This window comes from Dryas octopetala, chromosome 4 (assembly GCF_963921425.1).
Source record: "Dryas octopetala chromosome 4, drDryOcto1.1, whole genome shotgun sequence".
Taxonomy (NCBI): domain Eukaryota; kingdom Viridiplantae; phylum Streptophyta; class Magnoliopsida; order Rosales; family Rosaceae; genus Dryas; species Dryas octopetala.
In genome coordinates this window covers 588268-604535 of record NC_141369.1, presented here as the reverse complement: position 1 = coordinate 604535, position 16268 = coordinate 588268, and the positions used below count along the sequence as shown (strand labels likewise).

General features: G+C 45.6%; 1 long non-coding RNA gene across 1 annotated transcript; it reads right to left on the bottom strand.

Annotated features, from left to right (window-relative positions):
- Positions 1-12787: 12787 nt before the first annotated feature.
- On the bottom strand, positions 12788-16187 carry LOC147285942 (uncharacterized). The gene is made up of 3 exons (XR_015121868.1): positions 15977-16187; positions 15746-15852; positions 12788-13054 (listed from the first exon to the last, which is right to left on the bottom strand). It is a non-coding gene; the product is annotated as an uncharacterized LOC147285942 (long non-coding RNA).
- Between the last annotated feature and the right edge of the window lie 81 nt (positions 16188-16268).

The following is a 16268-nucleotide window of genomic DNA, read 5'->3' as shown; positions in this document are numbered from 1 at the left end:
AATTCAGGAAAAAAAATCCACCCCTAATTTTGACTTATCAAAACTCAATGAAATTTGACAAATAAATACTCGTTGGAAAGCTTACACAACCAGCTTTCCAACCATATATTGGGTTTTAAAAACAGAGCTCTGGTATGAAAGAAATTATTGGCCAAACATGAAGGTCTGATCAGAAAATAAATTTCCAGATTTTTGAAAATCTTTTCCCTCCAATTCTTTTCAAATTTAAAGCCATAAAATGAACCTAAGAGATTCAAATAACATATTAACAACCTAACTTTGAATTTAGACTACAAAAACATGAAAATTGGGACCTCAAATAAGATTTTGAAATTTGATTTGGATACTCTAAAACCATTTTCAGAAAAAAAAAAAAAAAAAAAAAAAAAAAACCCCCCTTAAAAATAGAGCTATGAAATTCAAACCTTACTGCCTTTTCTCTTCCATAACTCTTAGCTTTCTTGCTCTAGAACTCTAGCCTTCCTATGTTTACCTCACTTTTAGTGTAAAGAAGCTCTGAACTTGTGAATGAAAAGAAAACAGAGCATACCATCTATTTATAGGGAAAGAAATCAAAAACCAAATTGAGTTCTAAGCTAATGCTGTAAGAAGTAAGGAATTTGATTTCTAATTCTCTGAGAATCCTCTACCTCCTGCTATGTAGATCCATAGCTTGTCCTCTACCATTTTAGAGAGCTACACCTCCAGCTTTATAGCTTACCTTAATCACCATTGTAGAGTGCTCAATCATCATCCTAGCTTGTGTCCAAATGCCATCAGCTGCTTGTAGCTTGACTTAGTCAAGTTTTCGTAAGAAATAGGGAATTTCATATCTAATTCTCTGAGAATCCTCCACCTCCTGCTATGTAGATCCATAGCTTGTCCACCACCATTTTAGAGAGCTAGACCTCCAGCTCTATAACTTGCCTTAATCACCATTGTAGAGTGCTCAATCATCATCCTAGCTTGTCCTAATGCCATCAACTGCTTGTAGCTTACCTTAGGCAGGTTTCCGTAAGAAGTAGGGAATTTGATTTCTAATTCTCTGAGAATCCTCCACCTCCTGCTATGTAGATCCATAGCTTGTCTACCACCATTTTAGAGAGCTACACCTTCAGCTCTATAGCTTGCTGTTGATGCAAATTTCCGTAAGAGAGATGCAACAACTTAGAAATGGTGACTTGGCTGATCTGAAGTCTTGCTGGATGATGACGTGGGATCTTCCTGTAAGAGAAACAAGATCAAAGGAGATGGACCGGTGTGGTACCAGCCAAACACGCTCCGATGATGAAGTCAGTGATGTGTCTTTGATGGTGTTTGAAAATAGGTGAGGAAGAACAAAGGATGAACTTGGGAGAATGGGAAGAACAAGGTAAATGTTCTAGGTTTATTCTCAGCAAGTTGAGTATGCTCTTGGGTGAGTGAAAGTTTTGTGTAAGTGTTTGTCTGATGAGAGATTGATAGCTAGATCCTTGATTTTGCACATATAAGTTGGTATATATAGGCAAAGGAGATTGTGATGAGTAAGTTACCTGCATGTGGTTGGCTGGTTGAGAAAGATCCACGCGTTCGGTCGTGAACAGTGGCATGCACAGTTACCCACCTCCTTTGCATTCAATGCTGCATTCAATGCAAGTATGGAAGATTCAGGTGAATTGCCTCAATAGTCATGAATGTGAGCTGGGAAGTCCCATTTGTCAGAAGATCTTGTCAGATGCATTTAAGAGTGGCGGTTCGTCCCAACGTGATCTTCCTTGGAATGGTGGCGGGAAGCCGAGCCGACCCGAACGCATGTCCTTATGTGTATACATGAAGTCCATGTATGATCGGATCGGACATGGAGTTCCCAACCGAGCCGATCCAGTAGGTAGTGCCCCCTCCGAGTCGTAACCGGTCGTCGCTAGAACTCGAAAGGATGTTCCTTCGGCGTCGAGTCGAGCCGAGCCGGGATGACCATGGAAAGATGAACACTCAATCCTTTGGAAGATCATCGGTTCGGGTCGGACCGGGCACAAAGGACTCAGCGTGGCGATCCGATCTAAGCTGTGTGATGATGTGGAGGTCAAAGTTTGACCACTGAGAAGTCAAACACTGAAGTTGGGTCTGACCGGCCACGTGTCCAGCCATGGTTGGCTGTTGGATCGGTGTGGGTTTATCCACAAACAGGAGTCCCCCAGCTTCCGATCCGAGCGGACAGTGGTGGATTGGAAGTTGAAGTGTGGTGGCCTTCCCAAAGATGATATGTTGCCTGATCCGAGCCGAACTGGACAGGTCTATGTTCCCGAGGATCCGAACAAGTGATGACTTGTGCTTGGTAAAAATATCTCGGGGACAGGTGAAGGGACGTTTGGTGTCTGCATGGGGGACGTAAGGGTCACCTCATTTATGGGTATTTTGAATGTTGACAGGTGGCATGATCTGGGATCTGAAGCGCCATTTTTGGAGGGTCATGATCTGTTTGCATGGGAGTCTTCCCTCTCATTTTCAACTTCTTAGTTTCTGAAATTCTCTCTCTCCCCGCAAGTCTCTCTCTCTCCTCGCAAATCTCCTCCTCTTCCCGCGACTGAGGTGGTGGTCCGGTCGTGATTTTGACTAGGCACGGTTGTTGGTGAGGTGGTTCCGAGTGGATAGGGGGCAGAGAGTTTGGCCGGACAAAAACCAGTAAGTGATTCTGTCCATTTTCTGAGTTTTGTATTTTTCGGGTTTCTGGGTGTGTGTTCTTGAGTGTTCTTGAAAAAGACACTTTTCAATCCAAAAAGGTAAGAGAGAGAAAAGAGAAAGGTGTTTGTGATGTCTAGCACCGATTCGAGTGGTCCGCTCGGATCGGGGGATGCTTTTGAAGGAGACAGCGAGGCTGAGCTGAGCCGGACCCACCAGGGGGTGAGGCAGACTGGGATAGTCTGTCCAAAGAGCTAGATGAGGTCATCTCGACCTTGGAGCGCAACCCAGGCGAAGTACGGCAACCTCGGGGTGATGAGGAGGATGTGGACGCCGAGTCGAGCGCCAGTGTTCCGAGGAGGCTCACCTCAGGCTCGGAAGAAAGGGACAGGGGCCACGAGGCGTCGACATCGGGTCGGCTCGAATCAGTAATGGGGAGTCCGATTGATCCGGACTTCTACGAGGAGTTGGCGTGGAAGGCCGACCAGATTCCCAATGAGATGACCGAGTTTCATCTCAAGGATCTGAGGGTACGGTATGCAATCCCTGAGTCCATGTTGACCAGGTTACCGACCGAGGGAGAGAAGCCGAGCCGACCCCCAAAAAGATGGGTGACCATGTACCCTGAGATGTTTGAGAATGGGGTTCGGCTCCCTCTGCACCCTTTCCTGCAGGACGGGTTGGCCATGATCGGCGTGGCGCCACATCAGCTTAACCCCAACGTATACAGGATCATCCTATCTATGCACATTTTGTGGCACAAGGTGCACAAGTGTGTGCCAGACAAGGACATTCTGTTCTGCTCCTATGCGCTAAGGTCGAAGCAGAAGACTGAGCTCGGCTTCTACAACCTTCAAGCCTACTTGGGGCCACTGTTCTCAGGGAATCCTTCTTCCCAGAAGACTTGGAAGAGAAGATACTTCTTCGTTTCTAGGGATTGGGAGTTCGCCGATCCGAACAGCCCTCCTCCGGCTCGGGTCCCCAGGGCCTTTAGGATTCCAGGTGGGCATTGAATGTCTGGAATAGCTGATCCGAAAGAGACTTGTGTAGATATATATATGTTTATTTATCATTTTTTTTTAAACTAACCCTTTCTGTTTCATTTTTGCAGTTAGCTGGGGCAAGTACAAGCTTCGGGGCGAGCTTAGGGATCAGATCGCCGCCATAAGGGACTCACCACCAGAGTATCTGTCCACGAAGTTCCTGCTCGGGGAGACCCAGATCAGGTCGAGTGGGATTTCCTGGTTTGTACCCAAGTGGAATCCGAGGACCGAGAAGGGGATGAATCCTGCCAAGCCGATCCCAGTGCCCGCCGCTGCAGCAGTCCAACCTGGGCCCTCTGTGTCGAGGTTAGCTCGGCACGGAGAGAAGAGGAAGGGCCCCGTGACCGAGGCCCGGCCGGAGAAGAGGACCCGGGCCGAGCCCAGTGGTGCTGATGCCGAAGTGTCTGGCTCGGTCTCCATGAAGACGGTGGAGGTGGACCCCTCCATCGAGCCGTTCGTGACCGGCTTCAAACGCGTGGTCACGCCGAAGATAGTGGAGGGACTCTGGGCCGGTTAGGAGACGCCGAGCTTGAGTAGCAAGGCACTGAACGCCTCCCGCCAAGCCATGGTGGTAAGTATCTTTGACCTCGGTTTTTACGCTTTTTCCGTACGGCTCGGACTAACAATTTCTCTTTGTTTTGCAGCTCGCCCTCAGGCAATTTGAAGCAGCCCAGGCCGCCGTCGATGCCGAGGCGAAGATGAAGAGGCTTCGGGAGAGGAACGACGAGCTGAGGAAGAAGCTGGTCAGGGCGGAGCGCGAACGGTCCGCCGGTCTGCGGACCAAGTTAGCCGAGCGGGAGGTGGAGGTGGCTCGGCTCGGGAAGGAGCTCCTGGAGTCTGAGCAGAAAGTGGCCAGCCTTGGCCAGTTTGTCAACGAGCTCCAGCCTCGGCCGGGAGGGGCCGAGAGTCCGAGTTCGGCTCGGCATTGAAGTCGAACGTCTCCGCCCTCGGCCACCTGCCCGAATCAGCGATAGAGTCGAGCTCCTAGGAGTTCGGCAGTTGACCCTTATGCCTGATAGAGGTGGCGTAGCAAGATCGAGCCGAACACTGATCTCCCTGGATGACAATGCAGTCATCGCCCACCGGACACTTGATGAGGAGGTTGGCGTAGTGGACGATGCAATCGAGGTCGACCAGGGCCGGTCTGCCCAGGATGATGTTGTAAGCTGATGGTCGCTTGATAACGATGAAGTACGTCATGCAAGTTTTCTTGACTGGCCCCTTCCCGAGCGAAAGGGGAAGGTAGATGTGTCCGAGGAGTTGAACCACTTCTCCCCCGAACCCGATCAAGGCTGGTGTATCAGCTTCTAACTTGTCATCGCCGATGCCCATCTGCTCGAACGTAGAATGGTAGAGGATGTTGACTGAACTTCCCCCGTCGACGAAGGAACGCGCGATGGTGGTTCCGGCTACCTCAGCCACTATGACCACTAGATCATAGTGTGGGAAGATGATCCCGTTCGCCTCGTTTGGCTCAAAGGTGACCGGTGCCCAGTCCTTCCGTTGCCTTTTGGAAGTGCTGGGATGACCCGCTTGGATCGACAAGGACTCGTGAGCATGAGCCGCCTGTTTGACGTACTCCTTTTAGGATCGGTTCGAGCTTCCCACGAAGGTTGGGCCCCCGCCGATTGATCCGATGGTGGCGTCCCGGACGTCAATGGTGTTGGTGGGCTTCTTCAGCGCGGCCTTGGGTACCCTAGGCCCGCCCGCCAGGAATTGGTTGATCTCACCCGCCCTGACAAGAGTCTCAATTCCGTCGCGGAGGGCGTAGCAATCACCCGTGACATGGCCGTGGTTGGAATGGTACTTGCAGAAGACGCCCTCTTTGATCTGATCTGGGGTGGTCCCTTGATCTCCCTTGCAGCTGGGAGTTGATCCTTGATCTTGGAGAAGATTGTCTCCAGACCGGTGTTGAGAGGAGTGTACTCTGTGTACTGGACGAACTTGGGCCCCTTGCCCAGAAGTTGGCGCGGTTCCTCAATCCGGGACTTCTTGGTTTGGACCCGAGGCTTGGGGCTTGCGACTTCTCCTTCCTTCCGTTTGGCCGGGGTTGGCTTGGAATTCAGGGCCTCCACCTGAGCATCCCATTCTTCCGCTCGCACCCATTTGGTGGCTTCAGCAGAAAGCTCATCATAGGTGGAAGGAGGGTTCCTCATCAGATGAGAGCGAAGTCCCCCGGTGAGCAGACCTTGCATAGAGCATTCTTAGCTGATCTATCGTCGCAATCGTCACACTTTGTATACTCGATGTTGAAGCGGATCAGATAGGTCTTAAGACTCTCCCCTTCCTGCTGTTTGATGAGCGAAATATCGTTCAAGTTGTAGAGTCGTTCGGATACAACTCGATATCTCGTTAGGAAGGCCCTTCGGAGGTCGGAGAAAGAGTCGATGGAGTTCGGCTGGAGAGTTCGAAACCATCCCTAAGCCGATCCCTTCAAGGTTGAAGGGAAGATTCTGCACTTCGTGGCCTCAGATGCTTGGCGGGCCTCCATGGCGTATCTAAAGCTGTCAAGATGATCGTAGGGATCCTTAATCCCGTCGTACTGATCCATCTTGGGTGGTTTGGTATCCCTGGAGACCTCAACATCCATGATCCTGCTGGTGTATGGGAGGGGGAGCTCTTCCCCGTGGTCGGTTCTGCCGAGGTACCCCCTGGAGACCTCGACATGGCCGAGCCGATCGTGGACACTCCGAATTTGGTTTTGGACCAAAGTCCGGACCAGATTTTCCACATTGGGAGTGGTCGGCTTGGCTGCAGTCTCCCCCGAGCGCTCGATTCGGTCACCGAGCCTCTCGTTTACCGGTTGACAAGTGATCCTCTCGCTTACCGGACGTCGGTCGGACATGATCATGGTTGATCCCAGCCGATCACCTGTGGATCGTCTCCCCGAATGAGTTCCCAACGTGGAAGGGTCCTGGCTGACGGTAGGGCCGAGCCTGTTTCTGATTAAGACCCTGGGTTCGGTTGAACCAGTTGGACTGATAGCCCCCAATCTGGATCGGGCTGGAGGTCGTTGATTTGTGTTCAGGTCGGCGCGGTTTCCCCTCAAACCCTCAGGAGAGTGTTTCCTGAAGGCCGCCTACTTTTGCTGAAGGAGACGGTGGGCGCTCAGGAACTCGGCCTGTTCAGCCGGGGGCATGTCCTCGAAGCCCGGGAAGGTACAATCTGCATCCTGCAGAGCGGGCTGGTCGTCCGGCTCGGCCGGAGTACTCTGCCGAGAAGGAGACGGCGAAAGGGCCTCCTGCTCGGTTCGGGTTCGACGCGATCGGAAACCCGATCTGCCCCTGTTCTCGAGCTGAGCGCGATGACGTGCAAGTTCCTCGGCCAGTTCGGCTTGTTTTGCAAGCAGCTCATTATTCTGCTTGATAAGTGCATTCTCAGCGGCCAGATGTCGTTGGTTCTCCCTAAGGAGTTTGTGAGCAGCCCTGATCTTTGAAGGGCCTTTGGATTTTGGTGTTCTGAGAAGTTGTGTTCCCCTCGTCTTCTCAGGTGTCTCAGGCTAATGTTGTTCATCATTCTGGGACGCTCCTGAAGAAGAACTGCTGTCACGAAAGATGGTAGTCATGATGACTTGTTTGGAGGAAGAACTTAGCACTTGTGGTGATGAACACGACGGCTGAAGACGATCTTCCCACAGACGGCGCCAATCTGTTGATGCAAATTTCCGTAAGAGAGATGCAACAACTTAGAAATGGTGACTTGGCTGATCCGAAGTCTTGCTGGATGATGACGTGGGATCTTCTTGTAAGAGAAACAAGATCAAAGAAGATGGACCGGTGTGGTACCAGCCAAACACGCTCCGATGATGAAGTCAGTGATGTGTCTTTGATGGTGTTTGAAAATAGGTGAGGAAGAACAAAGGATGAACTTGGGAGAATGGAAATGTTCTGGGTTTATTCTCAGCAAGTTGGGTATGCTCTTAGGTGAGTGCAAGTTTTGTGTAAGTGTTTGTCTGGTGAGAGATTAATAGCTAGATCCTTGATTTTGCACATATAAGTTGGTATATATAGGCAAAGGAGATTGTGATGAGTAAGTTACCTGCATGTGGTTGGCTGGTTGAGAAAGATCCACGCGTTCGGTCGTGAACAGTGGCATGCACAGTTACCCACCTCATTTGCATTCAATGCTGCATTGAATGCAAGTATGGAAGATTCAGGTGAACTGCCTCAATAGTCATGAATGTGAGCTGGGAAGTCCCATTTGTCAGAAGATCTTGTCAGGTGCATTTAAGTGTGGCGGTTCGTCCCAACGTGATCTTCCTTGGAATGGCGGCGGGAAGCAGAGCCGACCCGAACGCATGTCCTTATGTGTATACATGAAGTCCATGTGTGATCGGATCGGACATGGAGTTCCCAACCGAGCCGATCCAGTAGGTAGTGCCCCCTCCGAGTCATAACCGGTCGTCGCTAGAACTCGAAAGGATGTTCCTTCGGCCCTGAGCCGAGCCGAGCCGGGATGACCATGGAAAGATGAACACTCAATCCTTTGGAAGATCATCGGTTCGGGTCAGACTGGGCACAAAGGACTCGGCGTGGCGATCCGATCTGAGTTCACAGAGGAAGTGCTGAGATGTGTGATGATGTGGAGGTCAAAGTTTGACCACTGAGAAGTCAAACACTGAAGTTGGGTCTGACCGGCCACGTGTCCAGCCATGGTTGGCTGTTGGATCGGTGTGGGTTTATCCACAAACACTTGCCTTAATCACCATTGTAGAGTGCTAAATCATCATCCTAGCTTGTCCTAATGCCATCAGCTGATTGTAGCTTACCTTAGTCAGGTTTCCCTAGGTTGCTGAGTGAGTATGGTCATGATTATGTTAGAAAGAGATTATAAGGATGAGAAGTTAATAAGAAGAGAGAGAAGCAGACAGGAGGAAGAAGATAATTTGCAGGTTTTGCAGGCAGTAACGTTCAATAATTTTTTGGCTGGGTTTTTGCTTTTGGGCTGTGATGGAAAGGCTATGACTTATGGGCTTTTAAGGAGATGGGCTAACATATAAATATATTCAACTCAAAACTTAAAAACCATAATAAAACAATTTAAAGTAATTTAAATTTTCTATCAAAAAAATAAATATGAATATATTTATAGGTCTGTACACTATGCTTGGGAGACATTGGTTAGATGAGACATTGTTGGTTCCAAGTTAAAGAGGTTGTTATTCAAGAAATGAAGTAATTAGATGGATACATATTGGGTTACTATGTGTTCAGGAAGATCTAGATGAGAGACCCACAATGTAAACCATAATTCTCATACCAAGCAATTACTTTGTTACTATGGTAGTACTTCAAAGGCCTGCATTTTTCCTTCATAGTAGAACATAATTAAACATGCCAATAACCTCTTAATCATCTCATCATCAACATTTTAGCAACTCTTTGTCATTTTATGTTAATCAATTACAAAATACCTACATTAACTATAGTGTGACTTTCAATTTCGTACATGAGTTTCAAAACCTGACAATTAGGTACATAACTTTTTCTCAATCTGACAATTGCATACATTATGTCACCCTTCCGTTAGATCTGTCGTTTTCTGCTTACATGTCCACGTTAAATGCCAAGTGACGAGCATGAAAAATAAGCGAAAATGTCTAGATTACCCATCTAATGGGTGGGAAAGAGTGAGTTGGAATCCAAAGCGTTAAAAGGATGGGTCGCACTAGTACCACGTGCCATTTAACGTGGAATCATAAGCATAAAATGACAGATATAACGGGAGGAGTGACGGAAGGTATTTAATTGTCAAACAGAAGAAAAATTGTGTACATAATTGTAAGATTTTGAAACTTATATACCAAATTGAAAGTGACACTATTGTTAATATAGGCATTTTGTAATTGATCCTAAAACAAACTTTTTCATAGTAGAACTTACGCCCCATGTTTCCATTTTCTTCAAACTTCTACTATCTTCATAAAAAAACTTTGTGAAAAAAGGGTAAGGAGGAATTTTCTGTGGCACCCAACTCCTAACCATTGCTTAAGTTGTGATACCAATTTTTTTGTGGAAGCAGTTGATGAGTCCGACCACACCTTTTATGAGCTCATTTACATTATCCTGATGATATCATCTCGATTTAAGAAAAAGGATGGCTTTCGATCCCCAGATGCCATCCACTGGAATCTAGATTTTTGCTTAAGGAAACTCTCCTCCCTATCAAGGCAATCAGAATGATTTTTAAGAAAATTTTTTTCCAAATCTCGGAGCTCAGGATCCGTAGGCGATAAATTCAAGTTGTTTTGGCAGGAATCGAGAGCAATCTTAGCGTGCTTGACAACATTAGAAACATCAGGAATTTTTCGATAGTTTAACTTCTTCAACTCAACTTTGATTAATTTCAATTTCCTGGAAACATGAAATTGAAAATAACCATGGACAATAGTGTTCCAAGCACGAGAAATAATAGGAATAAACTTCTCTCGATCAGCAAAGAAATTGAAGAATTTGAAGGGAGTCTTTCTGCCACCAAGAGGAACGCGTAGATGGACCAAAGCAAGAGAATGATCAGAAGCCCCCAGGCAGTAAGAAATTACCCATGCTATTGGGGAAATTAGAAATTCAAGCACCATTCACCAAGACCCTATCAAGTTTCCTAGCATTATAAACCCCATGCCAGCAAACTGCTTGTTACACCAAGTGAGTAACTGACCTAAAAATCTAAGATCATCAAGCTCAGCATCATGTAAGCACGGCCCAAATTCAACCATAGCAGAGGAGCGAGTAGAGCCACGTAGAATTTCATTTGTGAAATGAGCCACATTAAAATCACCAAGGACCATCCATGAATTATTCCCATAGGAGTTTGCAAAAGAACCCAAATTGGACCACAGGGAACGATGAGGAACCTCATCATTGAAAGCATAAACAAAGGAAACAAAAAATTCCTGCCGAGTATCAATAATTTGAACCTTGCAATGTAACTCTTGGTCAGCTTCACCAATAAGAGAAACATGCAGAATAAGAGGGTTCCATCCGACCCAAATACGACCAAAATCATGGCTAGAATAATTGTACATAACAGACCAATCCTTGAAAACTGATCTGGCAATGGCACTAGAGTTGGGTAACCTGACTTTGGTCTGAACAAGGCCCAACATACGAAGCTTATGGAGCTTAAAAAAGCTACAGACTTCCAAACGTTTAGGAGTAGCATTTAGACCCCTAATGTTCCAACAAACCAAGTTAATCATTGGGATTGGAAGACGATGGGACCTGGATAGAGCTACCCATACCAACAGCCTTACGTTTGTTCTTACCTTTCTTCTTTATTTTCTTGGAATTAAGGAATCTATTTACTCAAAGGAAGTCCATCAATATTCTTACCCTTAATGCCCCCAAGCCATTTAGAAGTATCAAGGAAAGCTGTGGTGAGGAAATCAGAATCAATGTGAGTTCTGTATAATTGCTTAACGTTCTCATTAATCATAACAAACTATTTATACAAGTACATGAAAAGAAACCTATTAACAAAAGGTTTACATGTGAATACAATAACTAACTAACACGCCCCCCCCCCCCCCGGTGCAAACTTGGCGGTCCTAAACGTACAAGTTTGGAGCAAAGCAACAAGTGTCGTTGCTTATAAAGGGCCTTGGTGAAAAGGTCGGTAGTTTGATCAGCTAAAGGAATAAAAAGCACTTTGTGGCTGCCTACTGCCACACTTTCACGAACAAAGTGATAATCAAGCTCTATGTGACGAGTACGCGCGTGAAAGACCGGGTTGGCAACCATGTAAGTTGCACTAAGGTTGTCACAATAGAGCATGATGGGAAACTTGACCAGAAATGCAAGTTCATGAAGAAGGTAGGAAAGCCAAACTGTTTCAGCGCAAGCATAGGAAAGAGACCGATATTCTGACTCGGCACAAGAACGAGAAACGGTAGGCTGTTTCTTGGAACACCACGAGATGATATTAGAGCCAAGGTAAATGAGATAACCTGTGGTGGAGCGCTGAGAGTATGGGCACCCAGCCCAATCCGCATTAGACATGGCCATGAGAGCAACAGGACCAGGTGCGCAAATAAAACCAATACCAAACCCGAGAGAGCCCTTTAAATAGCGTATGATCCTCTTAGCGGCAACTAAGTGAGCCGCACTATAAGCAGTGGTGCTGCAAGTAGGGCACCAAGGAGCAAGTGGAGGGTCAAGAAGACCCTGATCAATGGGACAAAAAGAAGGCATGCCAGGATAAGAGGGATAGAACGCCGGCTGGGGAGGATAATAGGGCGCTGGGGAGAAAGACGGAGAGTTGTACGGCTGGTATTGACCACCACAACCACCGCCACGATCGTAGCCGTGGCCACGACCACCACAGCCTCTACCGCAACCGTCGCGACTCCTGCCTTGCGAAAGAGATTGCTAATAGCCAGAGTAATTGGCGGAAGGAGCAGGTGAACTACCACGGGGCTGACTGTTGTTGGAGGCCAGAACAGTGTAGAGAGCAGTCTGAGTGTGGTCGGAGTTGACAGATTGACAAAGGAGCTGAGCCTCAAAGGAGAGAAGGCGCGACCGAAGATCTGAAAATGAAGGCAACATAGAAGAGTTTAAAAAGCAGTAACAAGCATCGAATAATCCGAGACCAAACCCCAAAGAACTGCAGTAACCAAATCAACATCCCAAACAGGTTCATTAATCGAGGCAATAGAGTAAGCCAAATGTTTGGCCTCCTGGAGATAGTCATAGATGGATTTTGTGTTCTTGGTGATGGCAAGCAGCTAAAAGTGAATATTTGCAAAATTGGCAATTGACTGTTGAGCGAAGTGTTGGCAGAAACACTCCCAAACAGCCCGAGAAGCAGAGAGTTCAACAGTGAGGGCAAGGATTGTAACGTCCCAATCTGGGATTGCCACAGCGGCACCAATCTTAAGAATTTTCGAGAATATAATACTTGTATCTCGTGCGCTATAATCCCAAGATTTCTTAAAACGAGTTAAGCCCTTTGTTTGATAGAATACGGGTTGGATCAAAGTTAAATTGCACATAGGATTTGATATAATTAAACATACTTCAAACCAGTTTATATTAAAAAGCCAACCCGTTAGGGTGACGAGTTCACAAAAGACCTTAAATGATATTTTACAAAAGATCTCAACCAACACACTATAGATGTTTGAAATATATTACAACTTTAACAGAAAGAAAATGACAACAACAAAAGAGAAAACAAGGTTCCAGTGGTAGTAGCAAAAGAACATGGTAAAGGACTTAGAGACCTTACAGAAGCCAACCAAGATGTAGAAGTGCCACGCCCAAACTGATCAATCGAGATCGTTAAACCCAGGAACAGCTGAACGAAAGCAGGTAGGGGTAAGCATCACATACGTTCATAGCTTCCCCTCGGGGACCCTGGCAAGATTTGAAAATAGTAAGTTAAAATAAACATATAGATATATGGCCAGATAGAAAAACAATTGGAAAATATTCACCACAAAAACCAGCAACAATAATGATAGTTGAATTTTCATAATCTTTGAGTATGAACATGCAGTCTTTCACAAACGTTTTGTGAGTACTCAATAATTGAAACTTTCCTGAGGATCGAACACATTAATGAACAACTACGCTTACCAAGCAAAAGTTTGGTACCGTAGCGATAGTAGCCATCTCTGATTAGTATCTCATAAGCTAGCCTCCCTATCGAACATTCAACTAGCTCGTCTGTACAAATCCCTTCCGGAAGTTTAAGGAATCGAACCTAAGGTTATAAAAATAAAACCCTTTACTCTCAGATCATCAATCAATTAACACACGAAAATCCATACGATATGACAAGCAAAAACAATGCATTTTTGCAAGCAACAGTATTTATTATCATACATACACACAATAAAAGTCTCATAGACAGGGTGTGAGGATTCCCCCTACTTGGAGTCCAAGCTTAACCTGATAATATGGTCCAACAGCACCAATGTCCTGACTTCTTCTTTGGGTAACTGGAAAGTCCAAGTCCGACAATAATTCAATCAAAAGTAATTTTTGACAGAATTTCAGCATGACCTTTCCTTTCAGTCATGTTCCTATAAAATTTCATAAACCAGTCTAGTAAGACCAATTTTTGTATTTGCTGGTTTTTTTTATCTAACATGACCCCACATCCCTAGGCAGACAGTCATGTCAGAATCTTTTGTTCAGGAACCGAGTAACGGCTCAATTCCTGAACCCTTATTTTGTTTCTACTCAAGTTCATTTTAATAAAGTCTTAGAAGTTGATAAGTTAATGTCTTACGATGTGCCTAGATAAGTACATGGGAGACTGGGGGATATCAAGCCCAGTGTCCAACGCCTGTTTGCTCATGGACTTGCCTAGATAGCACATCGTTTAGCATTAATATATCTTCCTCAATCCATTCTTAGGTTGATTAATTAACAAAAGTCGGGCAGCGTTTCGACTATAACTAAAACTTAAATAATTAGTAATTTAAATAAGCTAGGTTGTTGGGTTACCTGATTGAAGACTTCTCACGGGCAAAACCTCGATACTACTTTGGTTTTCTAATTTAAACATAACAAGAATCTAATTAACAGGAGAAAATTCTAACAACATTACAACAGAACTTCAACTAGGTTTAGAGCCTTACCTTAGCCTTTGAAAATGAAAGCCTAATTTTTGTAAAGTATCGGCCAAGAAACCATCTAGAAGGGTCGGGCTCAGCGTCACGATCGCGTGGTCGAAAATGGATCTCAAATCGGACATCGGATGAAGAAATTATGATGGAAACAAGTTGGAGAATTTTAGAGAGAGAAAGAGAGAAAATCTTTAGAGAGAGAAGCTCTCAAGGTGATGATGTGATTTGGAAATGAGAAATGGCTTCTTATTTATAGGCTTCAAGGTGTGTACACTTAGCAAAAGATGGTGGGTACAAAGAGCAAACAAGTGGGTGTAGTGAATAATTGAAGAAAAATGTGTCAACGTGAGACGATGACACGTGTCCAGGGATCCTTTGGCTATGACAAGTGGCTGATCCTTTACTTGGAAACGCAAAACCTTACTGAAATGTCTGAAATGAAAACGCAAAACCTTACTGAAACTGTCATTTAAAATGTTTACTAAATGAAAAATCATTTCTCAAAATACTCCACAACTGAAACCTCACGCCATACTAGTACTCAGGGAACTGTTGGTCATACACTGAGGTAATTAAGCTTACAGATAACTAGAATCGCCACTCCCGTGCAGAGTGATCTCGATGCACAAGTAGACAGAAATGCTCGCCACTTCCCGTGCAGAGCGAATCAATGCACGAGCAGGCAGGAATACTCGCCACTTCTCGTGCAGAGCGAATCTATACACGAGCAGGCAGGAACGCTCACCACTTCTCGTGCAGAGCGAATCTATAAACGAGCAGGCATGTAACTAGGCTCGCCACTTCCCGTGCAGAGTGATCTCGATGCACATGCAGGCAGAAATGCTCGCCACTTCTCGTGCAGAGCGAATCTATACACGAGCAGGCAAGAATGCTCGCCACTTCTCATGCAGAGCAAATCTATACACGAGCAGGCAGGAATTCTCGCACAACCTCAATCACAACATTCTCTAAACTAACTCATAACTATCATTGTTTAACAATATATTAATGCCTCTTGTATTTCTTTTCAGATTCATCTCTATATATGCTTCATCATCAACACTTGCTGTGAGAAAATTTAATGTTAAAACATTTATAAAACAAGGTTCACTCACTGTTTACTCCGAACTATACCGAATCCTCTCCGAAATTGATTCCTACTCACGACCCCTCACTTGTTTACCACTTAAATGATATTAATACTTCCTCAATAAGTAACTTGATTATTCTGTAAAATAATTGTCTAATCATCAATCATTAATCCTCGATAATAAGCATTTCTTCTCTAATTCAGCAATTATTCTCAGGGCAACTCTAAAATTCCCAATTAATTCCTTAGCCTCAAATCCTCGTCAATTCATTCTCATGATCCAAATCCTACACTTAGCCTTCCTAACATATAACAACAAACACACAAAACAGACAATTTACTAACAGTACTCTACATTACAATCTGAAAAATTTCACTCACTGTGTAATCACGTCAAAAGACTGAAATGCCCTTGAACAGTAACACGCTCGGATAACAAATCCGACAGCATAACAGCATCGGGAATAAGATTTCCGGAGCTCGTGCACCTGTTAAGACCAGACAACCAATCAATTACAATCTAAATTCACAAATTGGCTGTTCAACGGTCGGATTGGGCGGCAATACCACACCCGGTGGCTGCCCGGCCATAATCAACACCCAAACACTCACCAAAACTTTACGGGAACCTGGAATTGGCCTCTAGGATTTCAATTGGGTAGAACAGGGACAAGTAACCATCAACCCACCGCCACCAGTGGTAGAGCTGGCTGTGGCAGCGGTGAAACATGACCTGGGCAGAGAAATGCAATCCAAAACAAGCCCAAATTCAGTCCAACAACTCACAAGCAACAAATAAATGGAAATATGACAGAAATTGAGTGAGAACAGCTCAACCCGGCCACCACACGCGGAGGAACCCGCGGTGGCTGTGAGCTTCAAACACGGTTTTTCTATTCTAGTG